A 13861-nucleotide genomic window follows, 5' to 3' on the forward strand; every position below is an offset into this window, starting at 1 on the left:
TCTGCTAAGCTGCAAAGGAAAAGACACCAGGTTAGCTGTGTAACGCTAATACTTACCTGAAGGCTGTTCATACCAGCGATCCATCGAAGCACCATCACTCGATCGCCACTCCATCACCCGATCGCCGCTCCAGAGCTACCGCATCTGTAGAACACAAAAGAAGACATCAGGTTAGCTTCGCAGTGGGGAAAGGACTCATTCAGACTTTTAAATATTGCGCAGCGCCGTTACTCACCTGAAGGCAGCACTTCCTCGCGGTCCCATAAAACATCACCCCACAATCTCTGTCTTGGATATACCACACCTGCAGAACACAAGTACAGCAGGTTAGTTGCAGAGAACAATACCGTGTGGAAAGACTATTGCATAACGCTGGCACTAAACCTACCTTGGAAGCCAGCTTCCATTTCCGGAAGGGACCCCACTCCATATTAAGCACCGAGGGGAAACAACAAGGAAGAGGCACAGCAGTGAACTTTTGGTAACTTGAACTCTTAAGCAATCCATACCTTGGAATAAAGACTTACCCATTGAGTCACATTTGTCTGGAACTCTGCAGGATCAGTGAAGTAACTTGATCCATGAACTACTACGCACCCTTGCATACAGTCACAGGATGGAGAGTCCGCCATTCATAACATAAAGGTGAGACATAGCAGAGGGGTGCAAGAAGAGGTCACGGGAGGCGGGAGTTGCCCTCGTCCTTATGGTTGGGTAACATTTGATTTAACATTTTAAGCAACCTGCTTTCGTGACGAAAAGGGGAATCAGAGGGGGACACAAGGAATCACTCAACACCGGACTGTCCAGCTCAGTTTGGCGCCCCTGTGGAGACCACGTGAGCGTAATGTCAGGCTGAGATTCTGATCTTGCGTCTGCGGAAGATGCTGAACCTCCGGACAATCCACCTAAAATGTAGCACTCAGAGCTCCAAATTGTTTTTCAGCTCAGTTTACCACACTTCTAGGGGAAAGGGGGAAAAGTGGATAAAATAACAAACACCAGGCTGGATGCTATTGACTAGCTGGTTCCTCACCTGTAGTTAAGACAAAAGCATAAACAGCACCACAATTACTCATTGAGTCACTGACCTTATAAACAATATCCTTTACCAAATAGTTAAAAAGACCATACCTGATACTTCTCCTGAAAATGCCCTGAGAAGTGATTTAGTAGATAAGACTTCCTTACTAGTTGCCAGGAAAACTTAAGGATCATTCAGCCTTCTTAGATAGGTCCTTGAATGCATTAACAGTCTTTCCCAGTAACTTCTTAATCTTCTTTTACTTTTAAAAACGTTTTTAGTTCCGGATGAAGTAAGGAAGTTCCAACGAAATCCAATCTGGTAAAGTTTTTTTGTATGCTAGTATTAGTCTCTTAAAGATGTAGAGCTTGAAACTTGCGAAGGGAATTCACGTAGTAAAATTCACGTTTGCGCACTAAAATTCCACATAGCAAAAACACGCACATGCACTTTACGTCCATGTAGCAAAAAAACCGCACACGCGCGATTGTTTCTCGTAGCAGAAAACACGTACACGCGCTTTAGTTCCATGTAGCAGAAAACACGTACATGCGCTTTAGTTCCAGTAGCAGTAAACACGTACACGCACTATAGATCCACGTAGCAGAAAACACGTACACGTGCTTTAGTTCCAGGTAGCAGAAAACACGTACACACGCTTTAGTTCCATGTAGCAGAAAACACGTACACGTGCTTTAGTTCCACGTATCAGAAAACGCGTGCACGGTCTTTAGTTCCATGTAGCAGAAAACACATACATGCGCTTTAGTTCCAGTAGCAGTAAACACGCACACGCACTTTTAGTTCCAGTAGCAAAGTTCTCGCACACGCGCGATTAATCCCCGTAGCAAACACCCGCTCTGAAAAGTCACGTAGTTCATGAAAGCATGCGCACGCATTACAGTTTTGCGTGGGTACGCTGAACTTGTTCGCGCTCGTGAACCTTTTCAATTAAATTAACCTTTTACAAAAATGACATAAGACTAAGATAGTTCTGTATTTAAGTTCCCTTCCACAAATTATTAGAAAGCACTTATCTCATGAATGAGTCTCAGAAAAGTTCTTCTCACTGATAATGGAATCTTCTCACTCCTGTCCTGTGTCCAAAACGAAATCCAAACTCTTTTCCAGTTTATTACTCTAATAAGCCGCTCGACCGCTTGAAACTTGAAACCCCTGATCAAGTTAAGCAGGAGCAGCTTTTCACACGACCTCTCAGCTGGGCTTCGACGATGAAAGGCAGTTTAGAATGTTCACTGTCCTTCCTATAAACAATCACCAGCCAATAAAAACTTAGGCTGAGCACTTCCATCTTGGCTTGGGGCCTTTTCCAAAGGCTGCAATTAAGGTTAAGGCTAAATTGTCTGTATCTCAAATAAAACCAATCATAACACACCAAAACCCTTACTAACTACATATGTGCCACACCTGACCCAATGTATGTAAAAATAAGTCAATGTATGTAACGCCTGACCTAAGAACATGTCAATGTATGTAACACCTGACCCAATGTAACACCTGACCCAATGTAAGTAAGAATGTGTCAACCTGACACGTAACAGCTATGCAGTCGAGCACCTCGCAGAGGCGGTTAGTGTTTCCAGTAATGGTCGGGCCCACTGCCCTCAAATCTGCACGCCACTCCTCCCTGGCCTGCCGATTGTCCTGCACAAATTCCAATATCAGGGCAGAGAGCTGGTCAGCCCTGCTGGGGATTGGGCTGCCATGTCCTCCGGGCGCATCCAGGTCACTGAGTCTGTTCTTGCCCAGACTGCTCTGGTGTGTTGTTATCACCAGAGTCACTGAAGGATACCTGGGGGGTAGACAATCAGCAGGGGTGTGGACTACTTCCACAGGTTCATCCTCAATAGTGCCCCAGATGCCTTTGGGGCTGTCCTCAACTGCGAGGGGGGCCATGGCTGCCACCTCCCCAGCCACACTGGACTCCTCCGACCGTGGCGTTGGGCAGGTGTCTGCAGGCAGTGCAGGGAGGAGTGGGGTTGGTTCACCCGCCACAGGCCTTGCTGGTGCTGGTGGTATTTGTACCAGTGGTGGCTTCCTCACTGGGATACGCCAGCCCCTGCCTTGGCCCCTGGAAGTGGAGGGACGGTTGTTGTCCTGGTCCTCACTGTCATGCTCACTGCCTGTGGGGGTGAAAGAGAGGGATGGCATGAGTGATGTTTGAATAGCCAGCATACATACATTGGTACGATTGCACATCCACACAATTGTGGGTAATCGTCATTAGTGTAGGGAACGGCACGTCGTTCCATACATGGGTAGTTAATGAAGGCATATGTCGGTGTCACTCATGTTGGGCAGGTACTGTGCTGTCTAACATGCACACTGTTTACATCAAGGACGCTGTGTGCCTCATGGAATTTGCAGCTTTGAGTGATATGTGTCATGTACGTTACGGCCTTGCACCAGGGCCAGGCACTGGCTTGGGTCTGACTTGCTCCAGCATAATTTACAGGGGGTGTGTGTGTGGCCGAACATGGTGTCACTCTTTGGCCAGACGTTAGCAGTGACTTTCATCACATTTGGCTTTTCAGTTTTTACTTTGGACACTCACCTCCATCAGCGGATGAAGTGGCACCGAACTCCATTTCTCCGGCCCCTTCTATGGATTCGGCCCCCATCATGCTCGCACCTGTTTCCTCCCGAGGTGTCAGCTTGATTGGAGAACCTGGTCCACCTCCGGTCTCCAAGGCCTGGGCACGGTTAGCAGAAAGGATGTTTTGCACCCTCCGCCACAGGTCATCCCACCTTTTGCGGCAATCCTTGACGGTGCGGGGGGTGTTGCCCACTGCGCCCACCTTCTGGCATACCAATGCCCAGATTTCTTTCTTTCGCAGCACAGCCTCCCTCCTCATGTTACTGCTAAACATAGCCCTAACATGCTCGTGTAGGGTGTCCATGAGCATTTGTAGCTCATCTTGGCTGAACTGTTCCTTTCGGAGGCGGGCAGATCCCTTTTTTGGTGCTTTAGGCATTTCTGGGTGCTTGTAGGAACTTTCCGGTCAATCACAAGTTTGCCAGGTCTCCTGTGTGGTGAGGATGGCAATGGATTGTGTTTTTAAAGATGGCCACCGTGCTCCTTCCCGTTCCTGTGCGATGACGCTATTTCCAGTTCCGCAATTTAATGGTGAACATAAATAGCGGTGACCGCTAATTACGGTGACTGCTATTTACAGTCACCGCTAATGTCGCGTTGGACTATGGCAGTAGTGTTGTCTACGGTGCGATTCATGCCGGTAGGGGGTTTTTCGGGCCCTTTTGCGGCTTGGCGCTAGGTCCCTTACCGGCATGGCGCAAAGCTCGTGCCCGCGAACTCGTAAAAGGACGTTTTTAGCAGGCTGCTGCCAGCTCGGACACACTATTTGCGCCATGCCAGTAAGGGACGGTACTTACCTCCAAACTCGGAATGAGGGCCAGAATATTGCAACGTCCAACCGGAAACTGCAGCAAGCTCAGGCAATGAGACTTTGGGCCTCATTACACGGTAGGCGGTAAACATGGCGCTATTAGCGCCATGGTTGCCGCCGGTATTTTACCGTGTCCGCCTTGGTGGATGGCGGAATTACCGCCACACTCCAAGGTGAGCGGGGGCGGTAATTCCCCATTCACCAAGGCACTTCCCCATTCCCATTTTTGCCCCGATAGGGCTCAATGGGAATGGGGAAGGAGGTAATTATTGAAACCCAAATTGAGGTACCGTAATTAGCACCAAGGTCCCTTTGCGGGCCCGTTCCTTAACGGCTGGTAAAACCAGCCGTTAAGGTCGGGTCCCGCAAAGGGACCTCGTAGTAAGGCGGTAAGGGTTTACCGGTACCGGTGCCCTTACCGGTACACCCTTACTGCCTACAATGTAATGAGGCCCACTATCTAAATAATCATTTGCATATAAAACCAGTCCTTGAAAGCATGTGGCTCTCTCCCTGGTAATACAAAGGGTAACATTCAAATCCTGCAGGAGGCTGTGGCCACCCCCCACGGTTATGTTGCTGTCATATGAAGTGTGTGTAATGCTAACATGAGACACGTTTTTCATGCTTTAAAATTGAAACTTAGGGCCCGATTCATGCAATTTCTTGCACAGTTCAAAGCGACTTTGCACTGCTGAAAAGTGACTTTGCACTGCTGAAAAGTGACTTTGCACTACAGCCACAAACTGTGCAAAGTCAATGCCTAGTCATTTTTGCAGTACAAAATGACTTTGCACTGCAAAAATACACTTTGAACAGTTCCATGAATCAGGGTTTGTGCAGGCAGTGCAAACTCACTTTTCAGCAGTGCAAACTCACTTTGAACCGTGCAAAAAATGTCACGAATCGGGCCCTTTCTGTTTACAATGCGAAAAAAGAACGATAATTGAAATGGTCACAATCAGTGAAGATGCTGGGAAAGAAACGTCATCACAGAGGAAACACTGAACATGTATGAAATGCTTCTAGGTCACATACTGGGCTATAACAAAGGAACCCCTGGATTGGAATCTTTGCCTGGCAGCATACAGTCCATCATTCAGGTAAACTGAATTGCGTTTGTCGTGACAGTGCCCGCGAGAGTGCCACATCGTAATTTCTTTTGTTGCTGCGTTTGCTGAAGAGACTTTATCGCCACTGCTGACAGACTTTTAAGGCACTTCATAAATGGGACGGTGTATTTTCATGCTGCCAGCTTTCTTGATCTGATAATCTATCGCCACTTACTGTACTAGATTGAAAGCAATTTACTGAGACAATTTCAAGTCTTCCACAGCATAAATCAGGCATTCATTGCCTTGAATGTCTGTTTTTCCCCCTGTGCCTGTGCAAGCCAGATTTCTTCAGCATCAGAAGCAGACGATATGGGTAGATGTGTGACCTCAGCAGAGTGGGGTATTTGATAAGAATGCTGAAAATATGACACATAAAGTCCCCCTAAACTCCTACTAGCATTTCTGTATCTTGAGGGGCGGAATAACAGACCCTTGTAAGAGGTCACCGTCACAACATCAGTAACCATTTTGCAACGTCAGTATAGGTTCACCCACCCCCACTGCCAGAGAACATACAATGTTGCCACTGTAAGCATTGCTACCACCCATATAAGTCAGTTCCTCTTTACGCCCCCCAATTACAACAAATCATGATATTTGTGCACTAGCAGTGCATCAAGAAGTACTTATCTAGGGTGTGCGTATCATCTTCCGATATGTATACACATTTGTACACAGCCAAAGAATATGAGGGATGTTTAGGCCCTGTCACACTTCAGGGGCACAACTAGACTCACATTTCAGGGTTGGGCGGGTCTATACCATTAAATGGTGGGGTAGGGCTTCAGATATTTCGTGGGCAGGCGCAGATGTGCTTGCGTCAGGCCACCTTGCGTTCCCCTCCAAAGAGTGTTTGTGACAACTAGCGGCACATTAGCAGCAAATGGTCCAGTTTAAGGCAAGAGGGACTTTGGCATGCCCCCCAAAAAATTGGGATTTAAATACAACATCCACATTTTGGGTGTGCAGTTCATTTTGTCAAATTGCTAGTGCATGTTGCGTGCCCACCTGCTAGAGATCATAATCCCATCTAAACCTGAGTAGCACTATGGTTGCAGTGCCTTTGAGGTGTCGGTGGGAATCTGAAAGAGTCCTGTTGGAATTGTCTACAACTTGTGGGTCCTGAATATGTACACTGGCACAGAAATAACCGGACATCGCATAACTTATCCTAAAATCACTTAATGCATCATAAAGAGGCAAAACAGGACAGAGGAAATAGTTTCACATCTATCATTGAGTTCTGCCCTGCCCAAGCCGCTCTGCAGACTGGCAGCAGCGAGGGGGGAAATGCATCCTTTGTATGCAACAGTCAATCTGCTATAGTAACATCTCTATGGTGGGTTATATTCTGCCCCCCCATACCCTTGTTGTTCCTTTGCAGAATTGAGATAACTTGTGGGATAAAGTTCAAAAATAGTGGAAAAGGAGCAATTCATCAATGTGTGTGTAACAAGTTGTTGTAGATAAATGAGTCAGTGCGACTCCCTCTTGAAAAAAACAAGTCCACGACATCCGTAGAGACCAGTGAAGCGTCTAAAACCACTTATAATAACGCACAGCAGCCTAGTTTCAAGATTCTTGTGGTGTGTTAAGACATACATCTTCATTGATGCCGTACACATATTCGGTTTGGGCATGTACTCTTTGATGCATTATGGTTGTAAATTGTTCATGAAAGTTTTAGGGTAAACAGGGTAATTCTATTACTTTTCAAGCAGGGACGTCCTTTGGGGGATGCCAGGGGTCTCAACTGCGACCGCTGGGGGCTACAGTTGCAACCCCTGTATCTCCCATGTGACCCCCATTCTAAAAAAAAAATAATGTTTTTTCCCCAAAAAACACAGGTGTTCCTGGTGTAGCAGGACCTCCCACGGTGCGGGGGACCCACCACGCCAGGTCTGGTGGGTCTCCGGCCCAGTCATCACCCATCCGGGTGAAGGCTAGGCTGGGGAGGCGCTCAGTAGGGGTTGCAGCTGACCATGACATGTGGCACATGTCACATGCCACGTTCAGTTCCAACCCCTTCTCACTCGGCTTCCTTGCAGCTCACATAGAGGAATCAGGAAGCTCTCGCAGTACCTGTTTGTGAGCAGCACGTTGGAGCCGAGGGGGCCTGGAAGGCGGACTGAAGCTGCAAGAAAAAGGCAAGAAGGCTTTTTGTTTGTAATATGATGTGTGTTTTGCATGTGCGACGTGCGTGTCAGATGAATGTATGTATGCAGGGGTGTTGCTAGGGGGGGCTAAGGGGCTAAAGCCCCTGATCTTTTGGTTGTAGCCCCGGATAGAATCTCAGGAGCTACAGCCAAAAGACTAGCTAGCCCCCAGTCCCAACAGTTCCGACATCAGCGTAACCCCGGGTCTTTTCCAGACCTAGCAACTCCCCTGTATGTATGTGAGTGGTGGGTAAATGAGAAGTGATGTGATGTGTGTTTTTGAATGTTCTGGGTGGGTGGGTGTGTGCCTGTGTAGAGAATGCAATGAGTGGATGTAAGAAAAGAAAAGCTTATCTTTTAAAGTGGGATGTGTGTTTTCCCAAATTCGGAAAGAAGAAAAAAAAAAAGAAAACCGGAGCATTTCTTTCTTCTCATTTTCGCTCCTACTTTGCACCCTGCTCTCCTGCACACTGACCGCCGAGCACACTGCCCGAGGTCCAAACATTACTAAGAGGCCTACTTCTACTGGCCTCGTGGAATCTCAAAGATGGCTGCCACTTTTTCGTGCCTGTAGCTGGCTCCCTGTGGCCAACTGCATAGGCCACCTATGTTCCACTTGGTTTGCCGGCAAGATTTCTGAGGCCTATGGTTGACCGGCAGGATGTAGCCGGCACACCCCTTCCAAGGCCCACCTCTGGCTTGCATCGCTATTCTCTGTATTCATCTTTACTTTGGTTCCTGTGACGGCTGAAACCAGGCAGCAAATCGGAAAGGAAAAAAGAAGAAAACCAGAGCATTTTTTTCTTCTCATTTTCGCTCCTACTTTGCACCCTGCTCTCCTGCACACTGACCACAGAGCACACTGCACGAGGTCCAAACATTACTAGGAGGCCTACTTCGACTGGCCTCGTGGCATCTGAAAGATGGCTGACACTTTTTCGTGCCGCTAGCTGGCTCCCTGTGGCCAACTACATGGGCCATCTATGTTCCACTTGGTTTGCTGGCAAGTTTTCTGAGGCCTATGGTGGACCGGCAGGATTCAGCCGGCACACCCCTTCCAAGGCCCACCTCTGGCTTGCATCGCTATTCTCTTCATTCATCTTTACTTTGGTTCCTGTGTCGGCTGAAACCAGGCAGCAAATCGGAAAGGAAAAAAAAAAAGGAAAACCAGAGCATTTTTCTTCTTTTAATTATGCTCCTACTTTGCACCATGCTCTCCTGCACACTGACCACTGAGCACACTGCTTGAGGTCCAAACATTACTAGGAGGCCTACTTCTAATGGCCTCATGGCATCTCAAAGATGGCTGCCACTTTTTTGTGCCGCTAGCTGGCTCCCTGTGGCCAACTGCATAGGCCACCTGTATCCTGATTGGTTTGCCGGCAATATTTCTGAGGACTATGGTGGACCGGCCGGCTTAGGCTGGCCCACCATTTTAAAGGCCCACTCTCTAAAGCCCTGTCTGTCCCTGTACGTGACCCGCGCTGTGAACTCCGGATGGCTTATCACTCCACATACCGATGTATCTCACTTCTCTATGCTTATCGGTGCAGCAGCAGATGACTCTGTGAACCTACCACTCATTTGACTGCACTGACTTCCCCAGCTGCACCCCCACTCCTCTGAGACCTACTAATTGCCAACAACGGAAAGGCCTCACGTTTATCAGCAATACTGCTCCCTCAAAATACATTGCGTGTGACTCTCGCTCACTGTTCTGCTGTGCTGTTCTGCAACTTGGGGTACAGCTCCAATCACATGTGCCATACTATGTACTTTACCTTTGCCTGCCTGATACAGGAGAATGTCATTTTGTCTCCTTTTCACGATTATACCATGTTAATGTTTGTCTACTGCACCCATGGCCCCCACACTCTGTACTATCCTTCAGATGACCCCTGAACCATATGCCTCTTACACCCTTCTACCACCTAACCTTGTCTACACTAAGGTGAGCACTAGTCCCACCGCCAGCCTATCAACATCAACTTACCCTGGCTTATCATAACATCCATCTTCCCTCGCCTTTGCCCTACTTTGCTGTCTGCACAAGACTGCACTGTAATGCCTTCCTACCAGCTTACACTCCGGTATGTTTTGCAATAGCTTTACCCCTCTGCAATTGCATATTTTGATGTAGCACCCCATACCATGAGGTGAGGCTTTCCAAAATGTAATCCCATATGTACGTTGCATCTTACCTATTTGTAACTGTTTATTTTGATGCAGCACCCCGTACAATGAGGGGGGCTTTTCCAAAATGTGCTCCCATAATTAAGTCTCATCTTACCAATTTTTAACTGTATATTTTGATGTAGCACCCCGTACCATGAGGCGAGGCTCTCCAAAATGAAATCCCATAATTAAGTCACATCTTACATATTGGTAACCACATATTTTGATGTAGCACCCCGTACCATGAGGTGAGGCTTTCCAAAAAGTAATGCCATAATTAAGGTGCATCTTACCTATTTGCAACCGTATATTTTGATGTAGCACCCCGTACCATAAGGGGGCTTTCCAAAATGTAATCCCATAAATAAGTCGCATTTTACCTCTCTGTAATGTCTATTTTGATGCAATACCCCGTACCATGAGCCGAGGCTCTCCAAAATGAAATCCCATAATTAAGTCGCATCTTACCTATTTGTAACCATATATTTTGATGTATTACCCTGTACCATAAGGTGAGGCTTTCCAAATGTGTGCCCTAAAATAATTCGCTTCATACCTATCTGTCTTCTCTGTAAGAAATGCATGTGACCAATCTCTTAAGCTAAAAGCGCCTAGATGCCTCTGGGCTTTGTGCGCTATACAAATGACAAAATAAATAAATAAATAAATAATATAATAAATAAATAAATAAGAAGGTGTTCGTGACTGGTGGGTGAATGAGACGTGATGTGATGTGTGTTTCTGAATGTTCTGGGTGGGTGTGTACCTGTGTAGGGAATGCAATGAATGGATGGGTGTGTGGCTGTGTAGCGAATGCAATGAGTGGATGTAAGAGAATGTGAGTGTGAGTGACTGGTGGGTGAATAGATATGAATGTGATGGTGTGTTTTTGAATGTGGTGGGTGGGTGAGTGGATGGCTTGTGTGCCTGTGTGGTGAATCCAGTGTGAGCGAGTGCAAGAGGAGATGCATGTGTGTGTAAGGCCCTGGGAGACTGGGGATCACTGGAGCATGTTTGCCACATCCTTTTATTGACTTTGAATGTTTTACTGGTATTTTTGGGCAAAGGCAAGTTCATGTGTACCATTCCCTTGCTAGACTGGCATGTTGGTGCAGTCAATCTAGCCATTGCTTACTGTGGCATGACATTTATTACTCAGCATCATTAAAAAAACAAGCAGGATAAGTAGTGTTACCTCGCTAGACTGATGTTTTGGCGTAGCGGCCTGTATATTCTTCACTGTAGCATGACTTTTTATTAACTGAGCATCTATGATTAATCAAGCAAGATGAGTGTTCTTATGGGTCTATACTGGCTTACATTGGAACCAGTTTGGACAGGTTTTCCTATTGTGACCTGTAATTTTTTTATGGTCAAACCAATGGGAGTATGTACTTAGATAGAAATACTTGCATATATTGGCAGAATCAGTTTTGTGTCCAGTGTGAGTAATGATACTATAGAAAAACATCTCAAAGCGAACACAAGTATGGTCTTATATGGGAATATTAGCATATGTTGGTGGAGCCATCATGGAAATGTATGGGCACAGCAAGCATACAAATGTTTTTTATACTAACATTTATTCCAGCGATCGGCATGATAATGCATTGGGAAATGCACTGTGCACTTTTGGTGACTTTTTTTAATGATTTACTCTACACCCTACAAAACCGATTGTTGGCCTTTTACCCATATTGTTGGCCTTTTACCCCCATTTTCCCAGAACAGTATTCAAAACAATTACTCTGGGGAGGGAGAAGAATCCCCCTTACCCATGTTTGTTAGTTCGGGCTCCCTCGCAATGCTCAGTCGCAATCACATACTTGTGGCAAATATTTACATCCTCCAAAAAAACAACTCACCAGCCACTAGTGGTGGCTGGTATATTTGTGGACATGGCACCATCCCCTTCTCTGTATGTTACGTTAAACATTTAAGCTTTGTTTGAAAAACATATTTATTTATTTCACTTGCAGTAGTGCATGCCCTTGCAGCGGCATAATCATCATGGACACTCAGCACGCGTTGTGGTCCGGACCGGCCCGGTTTGTGGCGTGCCCTGTGCTTTGTTAAGGCGCTTGGGGGGACCCACAGCATGGCTCGGAGGGGAGCTGCCAAATTTTATGCTACACATTGTGCACCACTGGGTCTGACAAAGCGGTAGTGTGAAGTGCACGCCTTGAAGAAGTCTGCCAGTGAGTCCCCGGGTGAGAAGCAACTTGTGGGTTTTTTCAATTTTAAATAACTGTGTGATGCTATGAATTTATGTGTGCAGCAATAATATTACATTCAATGTTTGTTTTTTTTTTTAAATCCTCTGGCACACAGTATTACGCTTAGATAATAAAAATGATGGGGGTGGGGGAGGGGTGTCTTGGGTATATTGAAAGAAACTTTCCCAGGCACTACACTCCAGCAAAGATAACATTATCAGATGCACTCCCCTCTGTGCACGAAGACCAGTCTAATAGGTTTCTTCTATCATAGTGGTAGTTGAATCATATATACATTTATAACCAGAGAATTTTGTTGATACTAAATCCTGGTCAATTATTTCATTTTCAGGCCTTGCTCGTGCAGGATTTTTCTCCTGGTTAAACAGCAGCACACACCTTACCAGGTCAGTGCTTTTTTGGCTTGTTTAACACAGCAACACCACAGATAACACGTACTTCTGTGTCCATTGATCTATAGATGTATCATACACTAGCTGTAGCATGCGTTACAGATTTTGGTTACCCTGTTAGAAATACTGCATTATGATATGATATGATATGGCATTTGTAACGCGCCTATACACAAGTGTTTCAAGGCGCGACGAGGCAGGGGGGGAACAAGGGGAGACAGACAACGATCCTACTAGGCCAGGTATCATTCAGATCGCGCAAGTGCAAGGGTAAAGGGGAAGGGAAAAGTGCAAGGGGGAAAGGGAGAGGGGAAAGTGCAGTACAGGGTTAATAGCATACATGAAAATAACAAGGGCCAGCTAGTGACAAGTGCGAGGTAAGTGCAGACAAGTGCTGGGAAGGGGGGCTGTAGGGATACAGACACAGTCCCGTAGTGTAGGGGGTGCCAGGGAGGCAGTGCAGGGGAGAGTGGCTTGGCCAAGGACCCAGAAAGGTGAGTGGCCCAGTGCAGTTTCAGTAACTTTAGCAGGGGAGAGGGGGAGAGAAAGCGGAGGCGAAGATGAAGGTTTTGAGGTGCTTCCAGAACTGGAGATGGTTCTACTCAAGTTTCAGGGAGGCAGGAAGGCTGTTCCAGAGGGTGGCCCCTGCAGCGGAGAGACATCTGCCACCAACTCGTTGTTTGGAGAAGCGGCTGACGCTGAGGGAGTTGGAGGCAGATGAGCGAAGAGCTCGAGAAGGAAGATATTTAGAAACAGAGAGTTGAAGGTATTTTGGCCCAAGGCCCCAGAAGGCCTTGTGGACAATGCAGAGGGTTTTGAACTTGATCCTCGCAGTCACTGAGGGCCAGTGTAGTGATTTCAGTCCTGGAGAGATACGGTCCCTGGGCTTGAGGCCAAGGACAAGTCTCGCAGTCCTGTTCTGGAGGAGTTGCAAAGGGCGGAGAGTAGAGGCAGGCATTTAGATAGAGGCTGTTACAGTAGTCCAGCTTCGAGAGAACCAGGGCTCTAGAGACAGTGAGCCTCTGGGGGAAGGAGAGGAAAGGAAGGATACCTCTGAGGAGGTGTAGCTGGTAGTGTGACTTCTTAGAGACGTTGAATATGTGAGGAGAGAAGGAGAGTGTGGAGTCGAAGATGACCCCGAGGTTTTTTGCCATGCAGGTAGGAGCAGGAAGAGGGCCAAGTGAGGCCGGCCTGAGAGCTGCAGGGAAGGAGGGAGTGGGTGTGCCGATGAATAGAATCTCAGTCTTACTGGCATTAAGGCAGAGGTCATTGGCGGCACACCAGTCCTGGATAGCAGAAAGACAGTCAGAGATGAGGGAAGGAGAAGAGGAGGC

At 47.0% G+C, this 13861-nt stretch overlaps 1 protein-coding gene across 4 annotated transcripts in view; it reads right to left on the minus strand.

Annotated features, from left to right (window-relative positions):
* Positions 1-13861, minus strand: part of MYO3A (myosin IIIA) — a 2295212-nt gene that overhangs the window by 714069 nt on the left and 1567282 nt on the right. The gene's annotated exons all lie outside the window — the stretch shown is intronic.

The sequence above is a fragment of the Ambystoma mexicanum genome, chromosome 2q (genome assembly GCF_040938575.1).
Source record: "Ambystoma mexicanum isolate Mex_15411 chromosome 2q, UKY_AmexF1_1, whole genome shotgun sequence".
Lineage (NCBI taxonomy): Eukaryota > Metazoa > Chordata > Amphibia > Caudata > Ambystomatidae > Ambystoma > Ambystoma mexicanum.